We start from the raw sequence: 23815 nt of genomic DNA on the forward strand, positions 1-23815 counted from the left end.
CATAAAATAATAACAACTTTATGTCCATTTTTATAACGCCACAATTCAATCACGCGTAGCTAAAAATAACGTCGACCGCGTTTGTACTGATTTCTGCTGACGACGTCACATATATATATATATATATATATATATATATATATATATATATATATATATACATGTATATATATATATATATATATATATATATATATATATATATATATATATATATATATATATATATATATATATATATATATATATATAGTAAAACCTTGTCAACACCCTAGAGGCCATTTATTGTCCGAAGATTCATCCCAATTATATCTAATTTGAGTTGTAAAATTGTTCCGGTTGGTTGAAAAACATGGGCACCAGAGGGCTGGGCATTTTTAGCTCACCTGAGCACAACATGCTCATGGTGAGCTTTTGTGATCGCCTTTTGTCCGTCGTCCGTCGTGCGTTGTCCGTTGTGCGACGTCAACATTTGCCTTGTTCACTCTCTAGAGGCCACATTTATTTTCCAATCTTCATGAAATTTGGTCAGAAGATTGGTTTCAATGATATCTTGGATGAGTTCGAAAATGGTTACGTTTGCTTGAAAAACATGGCTGCAAAGGGGAGGGGCATTTTTCCTTATATGGCAATTTATGGCTATAAGAAAAATCTTGTTAACACTCTACAGGCCACATTTATTGTCTGATCTTCATGAAACTTGGTCAGAAGATTCATCCCAATAATATCTTGGACGAGTTCGAAAATGATGCCGGTTGGTTGAAAAACATGGCCACTAGGGGGCGGGGCATTTTTCCTTAAATGGCTATAGTAAAACCTTGTTAACACTCTAGAGGCCACATTTATTTCAAGATCTTCATGAAATTTGGTCAGAAGATTGGTTTCAATGATATCTTGGATGAGTACGAAATGGTTTCATTTGCTTGAAAAACATGGCTGCCAAGGGGCGGGGCATTTTTCCTTATATGGCTTTATATGGCTATAGTAAAATCTTGTTAACACTCTAGAGGCCACATTTATTGTCTGATCTTCATGAGACTCGGTCAGAAGATTCATCCCAATAATATCTTGGAAGAGTTCAAAAATGATGCCAGTTGGTTGAAAAACATGGCCGCCAGGGGGCGGGGCATTTTTCCTTATATGGCTATAGTAAAACCTTGTTAACACTCTAGAGGCCACACTTATTGTCCAATCTTTATGAAATATGGTCAGAAGATTTGTCTTAATGATATCTTGGATGAGGTCGAAAATGGTTACTTTGCTTCAATAACATGGCCGCCAAGGGGTGGGGCATTTTCCTTATATGGCTATATAAGGCTATAGTAAAATCTTGTTAACACTATAGAGGCCACATTTATAGTCTGATCTTCATGAAACTCATACAGAAGATTCATCCCAATAATATCTTGGACGAGTTAAAAAACGATACCGGTTGGTTGAAAAACATGGCCACCACAGGGGCGGGGCTATTTTTCTTATATGGCTATAGTAAAAGGTTGTTAACAATCTAGAGGTCACATTTATTTTCCGATCATCATTAAACTTGGTCAGAAGATTTGTCCCAATGATATCTTGGATGAGTTCGAAAATGGTTTTGGTTGCTTAAAAAACATGGCCACTAGGGGCGGGGCATTTTTCCTTATATGGCTACATTTGGCTATAGTAAAACCTTGTTAACACTCTAGAGGCCACATTTATTGTCCAATCTTCATGAAATTTGGTCAGAAGATTGGTCTCAATGATATCTTGGATGAGTTCGAAAATAATTATGTTTGCTTGAAAAAAATGGCTTCCAAGGGGCGGGGCATTTTTCCTTATATGGCTATAGTAAAATCTTGTTAACACTCTAGAGGCCACATTTACTGTCTGATCTTGATGAAACTTGGTCAGAAGATTCATCCCGATAATATCTTGGATGAGTTAAAAAATGATGCCGGTTGGTTGAAAAACATGGCTGCCAGGGGGCGGGGCATTTTTCCTTATATGGCTATAGTAAAACCTTGTTAACACTGTAGAGGCCACATTTATTTTCTGATGTTCGTGAAACTTGGTCATAAGATTTGTCCCAATAATATCTTGTTATCTCAGGTGAGCGACTTTGGGCCTTTCAGGCCCTCTTGTTCCTTATATGGTTATATGGCTATACATGTAGTTAAACCTTGTTTACACTCTAGAGGCCAGTCAGGCCACATTTATTGTCAGATCTTCATGAAACTTGGTCAGAAGATTTGTCCCAACGATATCTTTGAAGAGTTTAAAAATTGGTCCAGTTGGTTGAAAAACATGGCCACCAAGGTGCATTTTTCCTTATACATACATGCCAGAAATTTTCCGGTCCAAATCGGGACAGTCCATTAAAAATGTCGGGACATTTTACCAAAAAGCAGGACACCTAAAACGATCAATCATGTCACCTTTACTGAAGTCAGTAACCAGCTAATTACTTACAAAACCTCATAATTTCTGGCAAATATAGATGATAAATGTGTTTAGAATTGCATGATCACAGACGTTCTCCATTTTCCGGAAGTAAACAAACATGTGCACTATGCAGATGAACCCATTTGTGGCTAAGGCAACGTTCAACGGGATGTGCGCACATCCAGCACTGTTTTTATTCAACCAAACATCCATTAACTCTAAATTTAGATTGATGCAATATGTACAAAATATTTCCTGAAAATCAGCCAAAAACGAAAGTAATTTTATGTCTCTGGTATCGGTCAGTGCTCGATTTGTTTGACATATAATACACTGAATACCGCGTAATAATAGTATCTTTGGACTTGATTTGGGCCATGAAATACAAAAGCAATCTGCTTAATGCACTACGATGCAAATATCTCTAGTAATTAACGACCCTTATCATAAAAATACCCTGGTGTGAATGCCCGATGAAATCAATAATTTGCCGATATATCGCTGATAATGTGTCAAAAACAACACTGGATCACTTGACTAGTAGATATGGTTTGTTGATAGGGGGCAATAAAGGGATTAGCGATGGTAATTAAAGCCAAACGGAGCTTGAATAGGGAATTTTATTGTGAACTTAAAGAGCCAGGGGTTTTTTTAGAGAAAGGGGAAGACGCTGGACGCTGGGTGAAAGGGGAAAAAAGAGTGCGAAAGAGACATATTAGGGGAAAAAATAAAAACTGTTCATTTCAATGTCTATAACTCATCAAAAGAGGCTTGTCTCTGTCCTTTTTGTTCTTAAACACATTTAACACGTATTAAAGTCAAAGTCCTTAATAAAGTTGCAGGTTTAGATCTAATAATGGGAAATGTTTTCAACTATATTTCTGTACTGGGGCCGGGGGACGATGTCAATTTTGTGATTTCAATTTCATGATGAATGGGTTGACGAGCTTGATCTGCTACAGTATTGGAAGGGAAAGGTCAAAGGAGCGGCAGCTGCCGATTGTCTACTTTCACTTTCACAATGTTCGATGTTGATTACCTCAGAATCCTGCTGGGTTATAACGGTTTTCGATGATTCTTTCTTAAAAAATGCCTCGATGCATTCAGTATCTTCCGAGTCCGAATGTTTTACTTTGTTTGTGTAAGAACGCCAATTGTGAGACATTTTTTTCTGTTTTCACGTTTATATCTTGGCTTGCATATAGCCCGGATGAAAATTCGACTGGTTTCCAGTATTTAATTGACGAAACACCTTTCTCGCGCAAGACCGGTACCCAGTAAAATAGTCACATGATTATTACGATAAGTTGCCCAGTTTACATGTCGTAATTTAAGAGCTATATTTAGAATAACTGGGATTCACAGATTTTTTGTGTTCGTCTGGAGAGAGAGAGAGCGAAATCGTTGTCCAAGGTGCAAATTGGATAATTGTTGAATGCCCAAAGGAAAAATAAACATTTCTTTGAGAGAAAATATTATATTTTGGTGAAAAATTATATTTTTGGTGGGGAAATTGTATTTTGAGGGGAAAAATTCTGTGAGGGGAAGACGCCGAATATCGGCGTCACTTTCTTAGTAAAAAAACCCCCTGAGAGCGTATATCGTTTTGTTCGAATGTCGGGACAAATAGTGTTACATCGGGACACCGGGACAAACACCCCAAAAGCAGGACTGTCCCGCCAAGATCGGGACGTCTGGCATGTATGCCTTATATGGTTATTGTAAAAACTTGTTAACACTCTTTAAGTCACAGTTATTGTCCAATCTTCATGAAACTTGGTCTGAATATAAATTTTGGTTTGATGATATCTTGGATGTGTACGAAAATGGTTCCAGTCTGTTGAAAAACGTGGCTGCCAGGGTGTTCACTATTCATGAAAGTAAGTTAGGACATTTGTGTAAATGACATCTTGGGCTGCACAGAACAGGTCAGTTCCTTTGACTCTCAGGTATGCGACTTTGGGCCTTTCAGGCCGTCTTGAATCAATTACATCGCAAATATTTTTGAATAGACATTCCCCAAAATTTATTTCAAATTAAACATGCTGTATCTTTATTGTTTTTTTTCAAGGGGTTTAACATGTGCATATGCAACTATTCACCGATTTTCTGCAAATTGGGAATTTTTTGTGAATTGGGAATTTGTTATTTTGAAAGTGGGAAAAATGGTCTCATTGGGAATGGTGGGGATTTAGGGTAACAACTTTATATAGAGGAAAATTGCTGATATGTTATAATAGAAAATGTATGGCTTTGTCAACTTTGTTTGGCTAGAGCAATTTGTTCTATAGTGTATTGTAAGTGTCATTTGCCATGTAGTTTACTTAACTGACCAGCCAGGCTTTTATTCTGAAATGTTAAGACTAACAATGGCCATTTACAAAATTAATGGACCTTTCCCTGTCTATACCTGAGAATTGAGAAAAGCTTCATGACTGAAGTGTCAAAGGAAAGTCATTATTTAGCTATAGTACAATACCAACAATGACCTTTGTAGGGTCCACCAGTCCAGTCAGTATTAACTGTTAGATATCAGGCTGATATGCTAATATAAATTTCATCATGTGTGCAAAAAGACTTTAAATTTACAGTCAATCCCAATGATATCATCCCTATCTTAAAATCAGGAGACATATAATCCAATATGGCTTGAAATGTTGATGGGTATACAAGAAAATGTTGCCATTGTTTGTGGTAAGTAGTGTGCTGTGCGTCGTCAACATTTGACTTGTGAGCAATTTAGAGGTCACATTTATTGCCCAATCCTCATGTGGTCAAACTGTTTTTTCAAATAATACAACACCCACATTTTAAAGAGGGTAAATAATATAGGTTAAAAAAGTAGGTCACTATGTCAAAACAAGAGATGTGTTTGTCAGAAACACAATGCCCACTACTGCGCCGCTTTGAAATAAAATTTATATTTATCATTTGGCAGGTATAGAAATCATCTCCCTTTAAAGCTTATAATTTCCCTTGGATAATGTCTTTACAACTGGGGGGGGGGGGGGGGGGGGGTCTGTAGACAGTCAAAAATGACCAAGTCAGACATGACTGACATCCAAGGCCTGTGGTTTATCAAAGAGATCATAGCCAGAGTTCATCATGTATCTATGGACATATGTCCACAGGTATTTAATGAACCCTACCATTCACAAATTAGTACAGGAAAGAAATGATAATTATATCATTAAAAAAAAAAACTTTGACAAATCAATCGTTTGAGTTACAGTGAAACCCCTCTAAACCTGACACCCCCGGGACGGAGAGGAAATTCCGGTTTAGAGAGGATTCCGGTTTAGAGGGGACATTGACTATTTCACTTTCAGAAGGTCAATTTCATAGCTTAATGTGGGAAAAACACGTTCAGCAAATTTTAATTGTTTATTTACATATAACATTCATTCATACTGCATTAAATTATAACAATACATGTCATTTAATCTGTAAATTCGAAAGCACAACATAAATCAAACAATACACCCTGAAAAACAAACAATTGTATACAGCAGAGCTCCAGATAAGGATTTGTGAAATTTGTAACGGTACTGCCACTGACAGAAAGAAAAGGAGTAACGATTAAAATCAATTAGTACCTGTACTACCATATCCAAAAATACAGGTAGTACTGTACTACCCGTGTTCTTGGATATTGAAGGGTGTATAACTGACTTTACAGAAACATTTGCAGCATTTATAATAAATATATGTAGCTTCTTAAACAGTTACTGTATTAGGTTTTTCCATTCTGAATAATGATGCAAATACAACTACACATTAAAACTCATGACTAATACTATTTCTTCATTTTTCTTGACAAGAAAACACAAGCCAACTAGTAAGCTAAGTAAATGAACACTTATTTCACAGTCTCATCTGTTTCCCATCGTGTTTTCTAATGTTTTAAGCCACACATGCAATCTAATCGTTTAATATCGGGGCGACAATGTCTTTTTCTGGGTTTACAGATTTAATGTCAGGATGGTTAGACGACACCGTATGTAGTCATTATGTGACAACAAAGAGTTGTTTTGAACCGCTTTCGGATAAACCGGCATTCCATTGCGCGCAGACATATTGTTTTTGACGGATTTACAAGTTACAGGAAATCACGTGACAGAATAGACAATAATATATGAACCCAGTCTACAACTTTTAAGTAATTTAAATTAACGAAAAGCGCCGTTAGGTTAGAGACTAACAAATAATTCCGCGCTGACGCAGGCGTATCGGTACGGCCAGATTTTTTTCGTAAATGCGTAAAATGAATATTAAAGTCGTAATTGTACGTCCAGTTTATAAAAATAAATGCGTAAATCTTCAAGAAAAAGGCATATTTACAGCTGTACCGCCCTTATCTGGAGCTCTGGTATACAGGCATGCATTTTTATGCCCGCCTTCGAAGAAGAGGGGGTATATTGCTTTGCTCATGTCGGTCTGTCGGTCGGTCTGTCGGTCGGTCTGTCGGTCTGTCGGTCGGTCTGTCGGTCCGTCCACCAGGTGGTTGTCAGACGATAACTCAAGAACACTTGGGCCTAGGATCATGAAACTTCATAGGTACATTGATCATGACTCGCAGATGACCCCTATTGATTTTGAGGTCACTAGGTCAAAGGTCAAGGTAACGGTGACCCGAAATAGTAAAATGGTTTTTGGATGATAACTCAAGAACGCTTATGCCTAAAATCATGAAACTTGATAGGTACATTGATCATGACTCGCAGATGACCCCTATTGATTTTGAGGTCACTAGATCAAAGGTCAAGGTCACTGTGACCCGAAATAGTAAAATGGTTTCCGGATGATAACTCAAGAACGCTTATGCCTAGGATCATGAAACTTGATAGGTACATTGATCACGACTGGCAGATGACCCCTATTGATTTTCAGGTCACTAGGTCAAAGGTCAAGGTCACAGTGACCCGAAATAGTAAAATGGTTTCCTGATGATACCTCAAGAAAGCTTTTGGCTAGGATCATGAAACTTCATAGGTACATTGATCATGACTCGCAGATGACCCCTATTGATTTTCAGGTCACTAGGTCAAAGGTCAAGGTCACAGTGACAAAAAACATATTGACAAAATGGCTGTCACTACAACTGAGAGCCCATATGGGGGGCATGCATGTTTTACAAACAGCCCTTGTTTAGGTTAATTTAGTTCCTTTGTACACTGAAAAACTTGTCAAGAACGACCTGTTTTTTCAAACATCTACCACGCACGATAGTCTTCTCCACCTTGTTTATCATTTCCTGAACACTAACATACATTTCAGTGTCCTTTTCACTTGCATAGTTTGAAAGCTTGATAAGGAGCTGCAGAGCTTCTTCATGGGTCAGGTCACTACCAGGGGGTGGAGGATTCCTCGTCAGATTCTGCGTCATCGGTCTCGAGTGAAGTGATGTTGTTTGTCTTGTAGCTTTCCACAAGATTTTTTCCCAATTTTCGTCATTGTCCTCGGTCAGAATTACGGTGTCGATTTCATCGAAGTCTGCCATCTGCAATGCCAGCTCATGTACCGAGACCGCCAGAGGCACGTCGTCATCATCATCATCGTCATCATCACCATGATTCCCACTTCCATCGTTACCATCATCGCCATCACACTGGTTTGAAACCTTAAACCCAACTCCCTCAAAGCACTTAACAATTGTCTCTGGCTTTACTGCTTTCCACGCACCTATATTCCACTTGATGGCGTCCAGTAGCGAGATTTCCTTCGTCAGTTCTTTGACACTGCTGGCAGTCTCTAACTTACTGATCAGCGATGTCAGTAGTCGCCGTCGGTAATGTGCCTTGAAAGCACGGATGATGCCTTGATCGAGCGGCTGCAGGTGGCTGGTGGTGTTCGCAGGAAGAAACTTTACTTTGACATGAGACAGCTGGTGGTCTTCTTCGTTTCCATGTGAGGTAGCGTTGTCTAACATCAGCAGTATGTGACGACCCTGACGCCGCATGTCCGCATTTACGCCCGAAATCCAGTCACTGAACACCTTGCTGTTCATCCAGGCATTTTTGTTGTCCGTGTTTTGAACACCTAGCGCACTCACTTTTACATTCTTGAAGCAACGCGGCTTGCCTACTTTCCCTATCACGAGTGGCGTCAACTTTTCGCCTGTGGCTGAGCACGCTAGCATAACAGTCACACGCTCTTTAGATGTCTTGTTTCCACTGGTTGAGGAACCCTTTGCAGAGAGTGTCTTTTCTGGTAACGCACGGTAGTAAAGTCCAGTCTCATCACAATTGAACACGTTTTTATACGGATACGTTCCGATAAAGTCACTAATTCTGTCCTTAAAAGTGTTCACATCAAGTAAGTCCACACTGGCACTCTCTCCGCACACTTTGAATGCCTTAATGTCGTAGTGTATCTTCCAACGACACAGCCACCCATTTGACGTTTTGAAGTCACTAATACCTAGTTCCTTGGCAAAGCTCAGTGCCTTTTCCTGTATGATGGGACCGGAGATCGGCAATGACTTGGCCCTTACAACACAGAACCAGTCCCATAAAAGTTTGTTGATGTTGTCGAATTTCATTTCATTATTGAACCGACTTTTGTTGGGTGACAATTCATTTTCCCAATGAGACATGTACGTAGCCTTTTTTTGCACGATATCCCCGATCGTCGACTTTCCTACCCCATATTTCTCCGACAGCATTTTGAGTGTAGGTTTAGGGAACATCTCGGACACTTTTATCAATGTGATTTTGTCTTCTAAAGACAATTCCACTCGCCTTCGCTTAGAAGGAGGTTGGGACATTTTTACTCTTAGTTATCTTAATTACCAATTTGAATATCTAAATGCATCTGCTTCAAGAACTCTGCAAATCACGCTTTTTATATGAAACTAAATTAGCAATTGTAATAAACAACACAAAATTAAAAAGCATTAAGATTTTTAAAATTTAGCACGGCTTCCTACATCAAAAACAAAACACACTAAAGAACTCTATGTTTGTTATCAGTATTTATAATCAGTATTAACACCTCTATTGATCGATATGTACATCACAGGACAAGTATCTTTAAATAGTTTTGCGATTTTTACAGTTTGCACATTTTTCGACCACCATTATTTATTTAACGCGTCTTTAATCCGCTTTTCTCAACTTTTTGACACTAGGTCTGAGGTGCAATAAACCGGCCCTGAGCGGTTTAGAGAGGTACAATTACGTATGGAAGGACCTAATTTTGATCCAAAGAATGACCGGTATTCGGAATTGAGGGGATTCCGGTCTTGAGGAGATATTTTACGCATGGTTATAATATGCGGGAAAAAAATGGGACCGGACAATTTGTCCGGTTTAGAGAGGATTCCGGTATAGCGAGGATCCGGTTTAGACGGTTTCTACTGTATTAATAATCAAAATAAAAAATCTGTACAGTAACTGTGAAAAGAACTTAAATTCTTGGTAAGGAAATATATAATCTGAGATTTATAATTATATAACTTACTTCCCTTAAAAATAATTGTCTGTAACAAATCTCTATTTTTAGTAGCAAATAATTAAAAGCCACTACCGTGACTGTAGATTCACCACTCAAAATGTGCAGCTCCATGAGATACACATGCATGCCAAATATCAAGTTGCTATGTTCATTATTGAATAACTATCTCCCTTTAAAGCTTATTACTTCCCTTGGATTTGTATTTTTGACCTTAGACCTTGAAGGATGACCTTGACCTTGACCTTTTACCACAATGTGTTTGTCAGAAACACAATGCCGCCTACTGCGCCGCTTTGATTTATTTAACAAAAATATATAATTTGGCAGGTCAGATAATTATGTCCATTTAAAGCTTATTACTTCCCTTGGATTTGTTTTTTCGACCCCGTGACCTAGTTTTTTACCTGGCATGACCCATATTATAACTTGACCTAGATATTGTCTAGATAAAACATCTGACCAAGTTTCGTAAAGATTGGATGAAAACTATTTGAATTAGAGAGCGACACGAAAAGTGCGACAGACTGACAGACGAACAGTGCCAAAACTATATACCCCCTTTTCTTCGAAAGAGGGCATAAAAATGAAAAAGCTTGTGAACTCCTGATGCCGCATTTTTTGTTAAATCTTCATTCAACTTTGTTAGAAAATCTGAGCCACTGTTTTCTCAGCCTATTTTGAAAGTGGGTGATAGGGGACATAAACTAGTTCACAAGGTCAAATGAAAGAAAACACTGTAGAAGTCACATTTTTTGGAATGAATTATATATATCCAGTCAACCTTGTATTTAAAGACCACTCAAGGGAGTAATCAAAAATGGTCTCTTAAAAAAATGGTCTTAAAAAAGACCATTCTTGAAGAATGCGGACCTTCCATTTAAAATCCATGTAGGATTTCCTCCTTTTGACACAATGATATCAACATGTGTTATGAAATGAATCTTTATATATGGTATGAAAAATTTGCCATTTTGAGTAAGTTAACTTCATAAATCGAATCAAAATGACAAGAAAATGTTAAAAGCAAAATTGTGTCATTATCTATTTCATAGACAGGGCAGCTTCGGTTGCCTCTACCTCTTCAATGCTTGTCACTGGCAAGCTCAGCCCTTCTGGCATCATGTCAGTGGCTGCATGCCCACCAGATCCAGCCATTTTTGTGACAATGTCATGGACCTTGTTTAGAAAGTCCAGCATCTCTGCCTTTTGACTTGACATCTTTTCCATCGGGTGAACAAGCGAATGTCACTGACTAAAATATAAAAAATGCAATCTAATGAAAAAAACATTACTATTTTGTCTGAAAGGTAATTTACACGAAAAAAACAAAACACTTGCATTTTAACTATTTTACAACATAACTAGATCACATTTAATTCCTTTTTAATAATTAATAATCAAGAAGTTACATTCAAGCAAAGAAGTAATCTACTAAAAAACTTGTTATTAAAGAAATATGAAATTCCATGTTGATAAATCCTTTGCATGCAATGTCACGGACCTTGTTTAGAAAGTCCAGCATCTCTGCCTTTTGACTTGACATCTTTTCCATCGGGTGAACAAGCGAATGTCACTGACTAAAATATAAAAAATGCAATCTAATGAAAAAAACATTACTATTTTGTCTGAAAGGTAATTAACACGAAAAAAAACAAAACACTTGCATTTTAACTATTTTACAACATAACTAGATCACATTTAATTCCTTTTTAATAATTTATAATCAAGAAGTTACATTCAAGCAAAGAAGTAACCTACTAAAAAACTTGTTATTAAAGAAATATGAAATTCCATGTTGATAAATCCTTCGCATGCATATATCATCAACACATTTGCATACATACCTACTTCAGACCGGCTGCCTGAACCACTAGCGGTGGTGTCTTGTGGCTGGTTGGCAACCGGTTTAACATGTGAAGGGGTTGACACTGACTGCTCTGGTGAATTCTCCAATGTCGACTTAACTGGAGTACCAGTTATCTTTGTGAAAACGCCCTGTAGTCTGCTTTGACCACAGTGACTTATATTGTGCCAAACTGCAGATGGTCTTTTCTGCAGTGTTCCATTTTTTACTGGTGTTTCATCATCAGACGAGAGCAGACGTGCTGTAATTCTAAAATTATAAATCATTTTAAATACAGTCAAAACTGAGTACAGCGGGCAGTCAAGGAGAATGACCAAAGTGGCCATTGTCAACAGATGACTATTGTTTTCGAATAACAATTTTTAGATTGTTGGTCAGTGGTAGTATTGCTACGTCGTCGCCCCCACCCAGTCATTAGCATACAGTGTAAAAAAGGCTCATTGCTGATAACTCAGCATAATAAGATACTTAACTTACATTGAATAATACAGAGTATTATCTTATACATTTATGTCATTTCATATTGTTAAACTAAATCAATGACTATCAACGATAGTATAATAATTATTGTTTACTCATGCATCTCGTTCATTCAATAAATAAAGCTTGTCATGTGCCATTGACTTCACGTCCGAACAAGTATAAAAAGCGGATTCGCTGTCATAAACCAAAAGTAAGGTGTTACTGTACCGTTCTCATCCATATAAAAAGACGCCAAAAACATGTAAAAATTTATTCATATGCAAACATCACACATACAACAATTTCATTCAAACAACCTCATAAAAAAAAAACATGAACAAATCCTCTTTCATAAATGCCTAAAGTTTGTTATAAATGTTGCAATTCAGTGTATGTTTAGCCTTGATAGACGTTCACTAATCCTTGTATCGCCTTTTTATAAAAACACTCACCGGCTTAATGTTGTCTTCAACGCTAAAAAATTGACTTTGTCACGCACTCATGCGTAATGCCTGCAGCCGATAATTGCTACTAATAAACACATTGTTATTGTTAATTTCCCTTGTTTCATGCAATCAAAATGCAAATTCATAAATAATGGTGAGATAAACTCAGACAAATTTTATTTTGAAGATACCCACCATAATTATCCCTGAAAAACAAACCTTGTCAACACCCTAGTATTTGTTTACTTGCAGCGGCCACTTTTATCATGTCAAAGGCAATTACCACTATCAGATGCTTGTCCCGCTAAATAGATGGACAAATGATGTGCTGTGTTTTTACTTTTTCGACTCGAAACAACTGATGCGTGACCGTTGTTTTCAGTTCAAATATTCCTTTTGGAGTGGAATATACTGGCCGTTGGCCGTAATGGACCATTGACGTTATTCTCAAGTGTAATATAGAGTGATTTTCGTCAGGGGGAATCCAAACTGACTGTTGTCTGCAGTTGACCGTTATTCTCAGTTTGGAATGTATTTCAATAAAATCTTGAAAAAATTCAAATAATTTTACGTTAACTTGAAACAAACAAAAAAGTTATTAGCAGCGAAATAAATGTTATGATAATCGCGAAATAACATAACAAAGTAAACTTATTTTAAAAATGTTGTTGAAATTCAAGCATTTGTTAAATATATCAATAGCTTTCTTGCTTTCGGTGCCTTTTCTCCTGTGTCAAGTAATACGGTGCGTTTGTAAAAATATTTAGATGTGCAAGATGCAAACAATTGAATCATTATGTTTAACAAACGGTCTGTTGAAAAACATGGTCACCAGGGATCAGAGTATTTATCTTAATACGGCTATAGTAAAACCTTGTTAGCACTCTTAAAGTTACATTTATCATTCAGTCTTCATTAAACTTGGTCAGAACATTTGTTCTAATGATATCTTGGGGTGGCACTGAGCAGGTACGTTCCTTTTTATCTCAGGTGAGCGACTTTGGGCCTTTTAGGTCCTCTTGTTTTGGCGATTATAATTATAAAAGTGAGAAAAAAAAGAAATATTGTTTCATTTTTTGGCACTCATGTATATCATAACCTATTGTGATTGGCGAGGACTGTGTGCAGTGACCATGACTGTGTAGAGTTGATCAGTAGTGGTTGATAGTAGTCAGTTGACGGTACAATTTACATGTTGGTTGCAAGTCAAAACGTGTCATATGTTTGCTATCGTCCCTATACAACTATATGCCTATGCCATATCATTGTTACTTTAAGATTGTTAATGCTAAAGTGATGCCTATTTTATTATATGGATCGGAAATATGGGGGCTCACATATTTTGAAGGTGTAGAAAGAGTTCACATAATATGAATGTAAAAAAATTATGTCAGCACCAATATAAACTGGTAATAATGCTATTATAGGTGATTGTGGTAGATATCCAATACATATTTGTTCCTCTATGAGAGTTATACAATTTTGGTTATGAATACTGGAAACACCACACTCCTGTCATATTATTTTTTATAGTGCTATGTAATGTTGAAATGCTTTAATGACATGGGAAGTGTGGGAACAACAAGCAGTTGTTAATAAACCATTGTTCGTGCAAAATTATGCTCAACAATTAAAAGATCTGTTTGTACAGCATTGGATAGAAAAGTGTAATAGTTCTTCAAAACTTAAAACATACAATGGATTTTAAAGTAACATTGATTATGAGGTATATTTCAAAATTTTAACAATTCGTATATTTCGAAATGCATACACTTGGAGACTTTTCTAACGTGTATTTAAACCATAATAGCTCCCTTATTTTAGAACGGACTTTGTTGAAATGTTGACTCAGACTAATTCAACACATATCTAATACTTCATGTAAATTTAATTGAAATTGATCAACATAAAAATATCAAACATAACAAATTAAACAAGAGCATCGCCTTGCAGGTGCAGACCGCTCATCTATTTTTCTTTTAAAGGTGAAGGGACCTATCTCAATACTTCATTCATAAAGGAGGGAGGGGTGGGGTGGAGAGGGGTGTATAGTGTGGGTGTGTGGTCATTTATTACATTATCTTCCAAAAATAAGAAAAAAAATGCAAAAAAAAAATTTTTTGGGGGGGTTTTGGGGGGGGGGGGGGGTGGGGGGGGGGGGGTATTCTGGGTGGGATGGTTTGGACGGTATTTCAAAAAAAAAAAATAATAAAAAAAAAAGTTTTTAAACCATGTTTCTAAAAATAAAATTGGCCAGGGGGGGGGGGGGATGCTGGGGGGGGGGGGGGGGGGGGGGCGGGCGGGGGTATAGTGTGAGGGTGTAGTCATTTATAACATGATCTTAAAGAAAATGAAAAAAAAAATTGGGGGGGGGGGGGATTTTGGGGTGGGGGGTCATGGGGGATGGTTTGGGTGGAGTCTATTGTGGTATGTCAGGTAAGAGTTGTTATGTCAAAGTATCAATCAAATCAAATCATAAATAATGAAGTTATGGCAATTTTAGCAAAATTTAATAATTTGACCTTGATAGTCAAGGCCATTCAACGGCCAAGGTAAATTTCAACTTGCCAGGTACAGTACCCTCATGATAGCATGAAAGTATTTGAAGTTTGAAAGCAAAAGCCTTGATATTTTAGAAGTAAAGTGGATCTAAACACAAAATTTAACCATATATTCAAAGTTACTATGTCACAAAAGGGCCATAATTCAGTCAAAATGACAACCAGAGTTATGCAACTTGTCCTGTATTGTCCCCTTATGATAGTTTGCGAGTGTTCCAAGTATGAAAGCAATATCTATGATACTTTAGGAGTAAAGTGGACCAAAACACAAAACTTAATCAAATTTTCAATTTGTAAGTATAAAGGGCCCATTATTCTGTCAAAATGCCAGTCAGAGTTACATAACTTTGCCTGCACAGTCCCCTTAAGATAGTTAGTAAGTGTTGCAAGTATGAAAGCAATAGCTTTGATACTTTAGGAATAAAGTGGACCTAAACACAAAACTTAACCAAATTTTAAATTTTCTAAGTATAAAAAGGGCACATAATTCTGTCAAAATGCCGGTCAGAGTTGCATAACTTTGCCTGCACAGTCCCCTTATGATAGTTAGTAAGTGTTGCAAGTATGAAAGCAATAGCTTTGATACTTGAGGAATAAAATGGACCTAAACACAAAACTTAACCAAATTTTCAATTTTCTAAGTATAAAAAGGGCACATAATTCTGTCAAAATGCACGCCAGAGTTATCTAACTTTGCCTGCCCACTCCCCTTATGATAGTTAGTAAGTGTACTAAGTTTGAATGCAATAGCATTGATACTTTCTGAGAAAAGTGGACCTTAACACAAAACTTAACCAGACGCCGACGCCGACGCTCAGATGATGACAATAGCTCATAATTTAAAAAAAAAATAGATGAGCTAAAAACACACTGAAAAAGTAAAATTCTCAAAATCGTGCATCATAAAATAATAATGTGAAAAGCAAAACTCATTAACTTACACGTCTTAATGACAGACAGGCTTGCAACATTGCGCTCATTAATATTCATACTAGCCATATTGTTTTTCTAATTAATGATATGTTTTCCTGGGTGACAAAACCAACCGAGAATGATGAAATTGAAATGAAATTGGAATTATATAACGTTGTACTACACTTGATGACTTTCCAACGCAGTTTTTTTCAAACTTGAATATCCCAGTTATGAGTAAATATTTTGATTTAAAATTGTATTTGTGATCATTTTACTATGTGCAAGTAAACGATAAAATCATTCATCAGTGATGATCGGATGCTTCATCAAGTGGGGAAGATCGCCCGCAACATGCCGATCGCGCTGTTGCACTCCTGAAATTTAATACGAGACATATTGATTTTTAAAATTAATTTAATGTTTTTCTTCTGTATCAACCCACTTAAAATGATGAAATTTAAATAAAGTTATAATCATATCGTGTTTCACCATTTTCACGTGCAAAAAGATGAAACCACACCTACCCCATGTGCAAAAGCACTGATTGTCACGTATGAATGATTTTATTGTTATCATGCACAGAATACAGTCAAACGATCACATGTGCAATTTTTAATCAAATTCTTAACTAATTACTGAGGTATTCAAGTTTGAAAAGTGTTGCATAAGAAAAGTCACCAAGTGTATGTATGTTTTGGATTTTTTTCCATAAGCTTGAAAAGGGCCGTTGTTTGAATATTAACAGGGACCAAAGGTTTTGTCCTTTTTGCAAAACTGATTTTGAAAATGAATTTCATTTTCTATCAATATGCACAACATACTTAGACCTTTGAGAAAGGGATAAACCCATTAGAAAGGTATAAACCCATTAAGTACTATACACCAGCTACTACAAATAAATTTAATATTATTGTAAGCTCCGGGAAGAAAAGGTGATCAGGAGTTTTGCTATGTTCTTGTATTATGATTTTGAAAGAAGAAATGTGTTACTGAATAGCAGTTAATTATAAATAGCTGTACCATTTCATATGCATGTTTGCTTATACATTGTCTGTGTATTGCAATTTTGTGGCTATACGATGTTAAAGGGACTGTCAACTACGACGACGAAGAAAAGTTGTAAAATACCGTACTGTTTTACAATAATAAGTTTATATTGATTAAAATATCACGACTGGAATATTACATTACTTTAAAAAAATCATATTTTCAGTATATTTGGTAATAAAATTTTGCGATGTGAAATTGAAAAACATCGCGAAAATAGGTGCCATAACGATATACACAGTCACTATGAATAACGCAAGTAGATTGATCATTTTATATATAAAATATAAACAATTCACTTCGCATGCACGATTTGCATTCCTGGGTTTACCACGTGACGATGATGATCAATTTACTGGCGTTATTTATAGTTAATTGGTAGTTACCTGGTAGACATACCCAGTAAAATTTATTACCAAATATACTGAAAATATGAAAACTTAACAACTTGTTTCAAGTAATGTAATTTACCAGTTGTGATATTTTAATCAATTTAAACTAATCATTGTAAAAAAAAACGGTATTTTACAACTTTTCTTTTCTTCGTCGTAGTGGTTGACAGTCCCTTTAATTGTACTTGCAAGAGCTGGAGGCCTGTGACATAGCAATAAACATTGAATCTGAATCTGCAGGATAATAAGACATAGTGTTCTATTATTGTGGATTGTGTCACTTGTTTGACTATTTGTTAATAGATGGGGTACTGCAGACCTTTAAAAGTTTGGTAATAAAATCACTTGCTAAGTCCTCTTTTGACAGTTGGTGATTGCTGAAACATTTGGGTATATTTCATTACATGATCAGCATATCTTCCTATTTATATACCTAAAACAGAGCTCTCTCACTCATCAGTCATCTTTGTGTAGCTTTCTTTTGTCTTACTGTATCTCGCAGGGTCTTTTTGGGCTTAAAAAAACAGAATGAGAATCGTTGCAGACTGTTTTTTTCGAAGATGCAAGGTCAATCGCAATCAGCAAATCACTATTTCAAATCATTGCTTATAGCGTACCAAAATCCTAAAAAACATGTCAAATGACATCCTTGGGTTTTGACAGTTAAACGAGAGATGTGTTTGTCAGAAACACAATGGCCCCTACTGGGCCACTCTCATTTATTTTATTTTGTTTTTAATTTGGCAGGTACAGATAATTATCTCGCTTTAAAGCTTATTACTTCCCTTGGATTTGTTTTTTTGACCTCTGACCTTGGAGGATGACATTGACCTTGACCTTTCACCACTCAAAATGTGCAGCGCCATGAGATACACATGCATGCCAAATATCAAGTTGCTATCTTCAATATTGCAAAAGTTATGACCAAGGTTAATGTTTAGTGACAGACATACACACACTATGACAGACAGACAGGCCAATATACCCCAAATCATTTGATCCGAGGGGGGGGGGGGCATTCAGATGTGGACAATAACAAACTAATGTGAAACTCGCTTAGAATAATTTGCATTGTGACACAATGTATTATTTGCAATTTTACCTTTTGAATTTATTAATTTTGACAAATAATATGAAAAAAACAAATAATTGCATAATTTAAATTGATTTCACCCTTGGATGTTTCATGTGATTTTCTTTTAAATCCCCACAAAATTAAAGGGTGTCTAATATATGTGTGCATGGCCACATTTTCAAAAGAAATTAAATGTTAAAAAAAAAACAGTTATGTTTAATGTTTAAGTAACGGAAAAGTGCTTTATTATACTAATTTCATCAACAGAATATTTCAAAATTCATTTAAATATAAAATAAACAGAGTTTGATTGGAGAAAATCACACAAATGACCATTTTAACTGTTATGTCTTATGCAAAATCCATATACAACAGTGTAATAATTTAGTTTTTAAAAAACTAAGCACCAATCCTACAGAAGGTTGCAGAAGGGTTAAAATCATAAAGTTTATTGTCCCTGAACATTAAAATCCTGCAAAAACATTTTGCGGAATCAAATTAAAATTGGCTTTCTAGTTGTTCTATCAACAATCTAGTTGGAAGCATTTGATGACATTGAAGCTAAGCCAGTGGCCTACACATGAATGTTATGTTCTTGAAAAAAGGTTAATTATTTCTTGATGCTTCAATATTTACCTATGAGTGTTTTCCTGTTTTCAGCAGATTGATTAAGAGTGACCGTCCTCAAACTTGTTCATCCTCCCTCATACTGGGCTGATGTTGTCTAATCTAATGATATTAGGGTTGTACCATTTGCATATCCTTATAACTTAATTCCAAGAGATTACCCAATAACTGGTAATGATTAATGTTAATTACAATCAGAGCAAGCTTTTTCATGTGCCGTACAATAGACAATCCCAGAAATTGATAACTCCTGGATTACCGCCCCTGAATACTCGCGCACGCCTCCAAAACGGTACTGAAGAAAACAACAGGGACATATATGTTTGTATAGGTCCCTGAACAAAACAAGAAGGCAAAATGATTTTATCAAATATATTTGAAGATTTTAAAAGTTTCTGTTATCGATCTGATAATAACATTATAGTTCGTGTTTTTTTTAGCTCACCTGATTGCTCAGGTGAGCTTTTATGACCGGTCTTTGTCCGTCGTATGTCCGTCCGTCCGTTAACATTTGCTCGTAAACACTCCAGAGGCCACATTTCTTGTCCCATCTTCATGAAACTTGGTCAGAAGCTTTGTCCCAATGAAATCTCGGCCGAGTTCGAAACTGGGTTGTGCCGGATCAAAAAATAGGTCACTAGGTAAAAAAAAGAAAAACCTTGTAAACACTGTAGAAGTCACATTTCATGCACAATCTTCATGTAACTTTGTCAAAATGTTTGTCTTAATGATATCTTGGTTGAGTTCAAAAGTGGTTCCGATCCGTTAATATTGGGCGGGGCAGTTTTCCTAATTTGGCTATAGAGAAAGCTTGTAAACACTCTAGAAGTCACAATTTTTGCCAAATCATCATGAAAGTTGTTCAAAACATTGGTTCAATTGATGTCTTGGATGAGTTCGAAAATGGTCGAGATCGGTGAAAAAACATGGCCGCCAGTGGGCGGGGCATTTTTCTCTATATGTATATACATGTTGTGGCAGTTTTCCCTATATGGCTATAGAGAAACCTTGTAAACACCCTAGAAGGCACAATTTTTGCCCAATCATCATGAAAGTTGGTCAAAACATTGGTTTTATTGATATCTCGAACAAGTTTGAAAATGGTCGGGATCGGTGAAAAAACATGGCCACCAGTGGTGAGGGGCATTTTTCTCTATATGTATATAGTGAAAACATGTGAACACAGTAGACGTCACATTTTTGGCCTAATTTTCATGAAACTTGCTCAGAACATTTGTTTCCTTGAGACGAGAGTTGAGTTCAAAAATGGTTCCGGTCAGTTGAATAACATGTCTGCTGGAAGGGGGGCAGTTTTCTGATTATGACCCCCCCCCCCCCTTTCGAAGAAGAGGGGGTATATTGTTTTGCTCATGTCGGTCCGTCCGTCTACCAGATGGTTTCCGGATGATAACTCAAGAGCGCTTATGCCAAGGATCATTAAACTTCATAGGTACATTGATCATGACTCGCAGATGACTCCTATTGATTTTCAGGTCACTAGGTCAAAGGTCAAGGTAACGATGACCTGAAATAGTAAAATGGTTTCCGGATGATAACTTTAGAACACTTATGCCTAGGATCATGAAACTTCATAGATACATTGATCATGACTCGCAGATGACCCCTATTGATTTTCAGGTCACTAGGTCAAAGGTCAAGGTCAGGGTGACCCAAAGCAGTAAAATGGTTTCCGGATGATAACTCAAGAACACTTATGCCTAGGATCATGAAACTTCATAGATACATTGATCATGACTCGCAGATAACCCCTATCAATTTTCAGGTCACTAGGTCATAGGTCAAGGTCACGATGACCCGAAATAGTAAAATGGTTTCTGGATGATAACTCTAGAAGGCTTAGGCCTAGGATCATGAAACTTCATAGGTACATTGACAACCAATGCGAAAGACATCGGACCTCGGACAAATCCGATAAAATTCGACGAGGTCCGATAATATTTCCCAAATTGTCGGACCTCGTGTCCGACAAGAAAAAAAAAAAAAACAATATGTAAAACTTTGATTAAAAATGAACACGAAACTAGGAATATTAAAAAAAGGTCTAATTCATGTTTATTTTACTTCGATAGATTATTTAACTTTAAAATCAATTTTCCAACCAGTCGAACTGGCTGTCTTTGCTGGTGACGTAACAAACTCCAAGCGCGATTCTTAGAACCAGTTAAATATTGCACATTGTTTCGTGACGTAGGCGACGCATCAATGACATCATGGTTGAATTAAATTTTACTGGTTTCGAGCATTGTGATGATCGTAAATAGAAAGCGGGGAACCACACGACCGTTGCCTGTCCCGTGTCAAGATTTGATGAAGAAGTAGAAGTGGCTGTGTCAACGATCGCGAAAACGTGGATAACTTTTTGATCAGGTGATTCCGTTTTCATATTGTTAAACGTTCTTGTAGTACCTTTATTTTTTGTAAATTTAAAATTTAACAACTTTTAATAAAACGGCGAAACATACTTGTCTCGGCACGGACGAAAAACGAGGTCCGATAAAATCTGGCGAGGTCCGACAAATTTTAAAAGTTATCGGACCTCGTGTCCGACAAGATTTTTGCGTCTTTCGCATTGGTTGACATTGATCATAACTCGTAGATGACCCTATTGATTTTCAGGTCACTAGGTCAAAGGTCATGGTCACCATGACCCGAAATAGTAAAATGGTTTCCGGATGATAACTCAAGAACGCTTAGGCCTAGGATCATGAAACTTCATAGGTACATTGATCATGACTCGTAGATGACCTCTATTGATTTTCAGGTCACTAGGTCAAAGGTCAAGGTCACAGTGACCCGAAATAGTATAATGGTTTCCAGATGATAACTCAAGAACGCTTATGCCTAGGATCATGAAACTTCATAGGTATATTGATCATGACTCGAAGATGACCCCTATTGATTTTCATGTCAATAGGTCAAAGGTCAAGGTCATGGTGACCTGAAATAGTATAATGGTTTCTGGATGATAACTCTAGAACGCTTATGCCTAGGATCATGAAACTTCATAGGTACAATGATCATGACTCGCAGATGACCCCTATTGATTATCAGGTCACTAGGTCAAAGGTCAAGGTCACAGTGCCAAAAAACGTATTCACACAATGGCTGTCAAGGTTACGGTGACTCAACTTAGACAAATGGTTTCCGGATGATAACTCAAGAATGCTTACGCCTAGGATCATGAAACTTCATAGGTACATTGATCATGACTTGCAGATGAAATAATGATGAAACTTGACCAGGATGTTTGTCTGGACAATATCTAGGTCAAGTTTGACATTTGATAAAGATTGAATGAACCAACATGTTATTTAAAGGTGACACGTGATATGTTATCTGAATTACGGTATCTACAAATGTGCAGACATGTGGTGTCACGGGCATACCCATAAATGCTTTAAATTCACACTTGGGACATCGCCTCCCATTGAGCGGATTCGTTAGCTCCTTTATCGCTGATGTGTTTTTTTCAAGACCTTTATCTTGCTAAAATTAATCATCCATAATAAACGAAGAAAAAACTCACTTATTTGTTTGTGTTTTTATTTTTTAATCGTAAATTTAGACTTTATAACGAAAATTGAATAAAGACATACGTTTAGGAAATCTAGAGAACACAATTGGAACTATTCAAGTTTATTTAAGGCTCCATATTTTTTATGTTGAACATATTTATCGTGAATTTAGATGTTATTAAGAAAATTTATTTAATAATGAAATCAGTTTAGAAAATATTGAGAATAGCCCAAAACAGTTTATTTCAGACTATAAACTTTGATATTACATGTAAACGTTATTTCAATATTAATATTAGAAAGTTATAGGCAAAAGCTGATATGTCCTTTTCAATAAAAAAGTATGCCATTTCCTGACATCTTACACAGTTTTGCAAATGAATATCTCCGGTACTTGTTAATATAGAATCACAAAATTCATATCTGGCTAGTGATTTTTGTATTAGCTTGAGAGCGATTTTTAAATAAAAGAAATTGCTAAAAAGCACTTTAGTTTTAGACTCAACCAGATACATACTTTTAATTTAAAAAGTTTGCCTCTATCTGAAATCTTACTGTGCGAAGTCATAAAGTACTGGTACTGTTTATTGGAATAAAGCGGGTGTTTACTATGATTACGCTGTAATCTGCCAAATTCTTCAGTACCGTCAGGATCAGCGGGTCACGTGATAGCCAATATGGCGGTGGTCAATTTATCGATTCTGGGATTGTCTATAACTATATGATGTAACAAGACAGTCTAATATTTACATTATTTGATAGAAATAAAATACAGGTAATAACAATTTAATTAACTTAATAAAAAAAGCCAATTTCACACCATTACAATTTAAAGACAACAGAAACTATTAGAAAGGAAATCATTATTAGTTTTAAAATACAATACACTTATGTTGTGAAACATTAAAGTTCAAATGAAAGCATTTTCTTAACTGATTAAGTAAAACATAATCATTGGGGGAAAAAATGTGCCATTAACAACTCATGGATACAATGCAGTCAGTGTTCTTAAGG

The 23815-nt window shown here is 36.4% G+C and overlaps 1 protein-coding gene across 8 annotated transcripts in view; it reads left to right on the forward strand.

Moving 5' to 3' along the window:
• Positions 1-23815, forward strand: part of LOC127855107 (muscle M-line assembly protein unc-89-like) — a 190624-nt gene that overhangs the window by 9793 nt on the left and 157016 nt on the right. The window lies entirely within an intron of this gene.

The sequence above is a fragment of the Dreissena polymorpha genome, chromosome 1 (genome assembly GCF_020536995.1).
Source record: "Dreissena polymorpha isolate Duluth1 chromosome 1, UMN_Dpol_1.0, whole genome shotgun sequence".
Taxonomy (NCBI): domain Eukaryota; kingdom Metazoa; phylum Mollusca; class Bivalvia; order Myida; family Dreissenidae; genus Dreissena; species Dreissena polymorpha.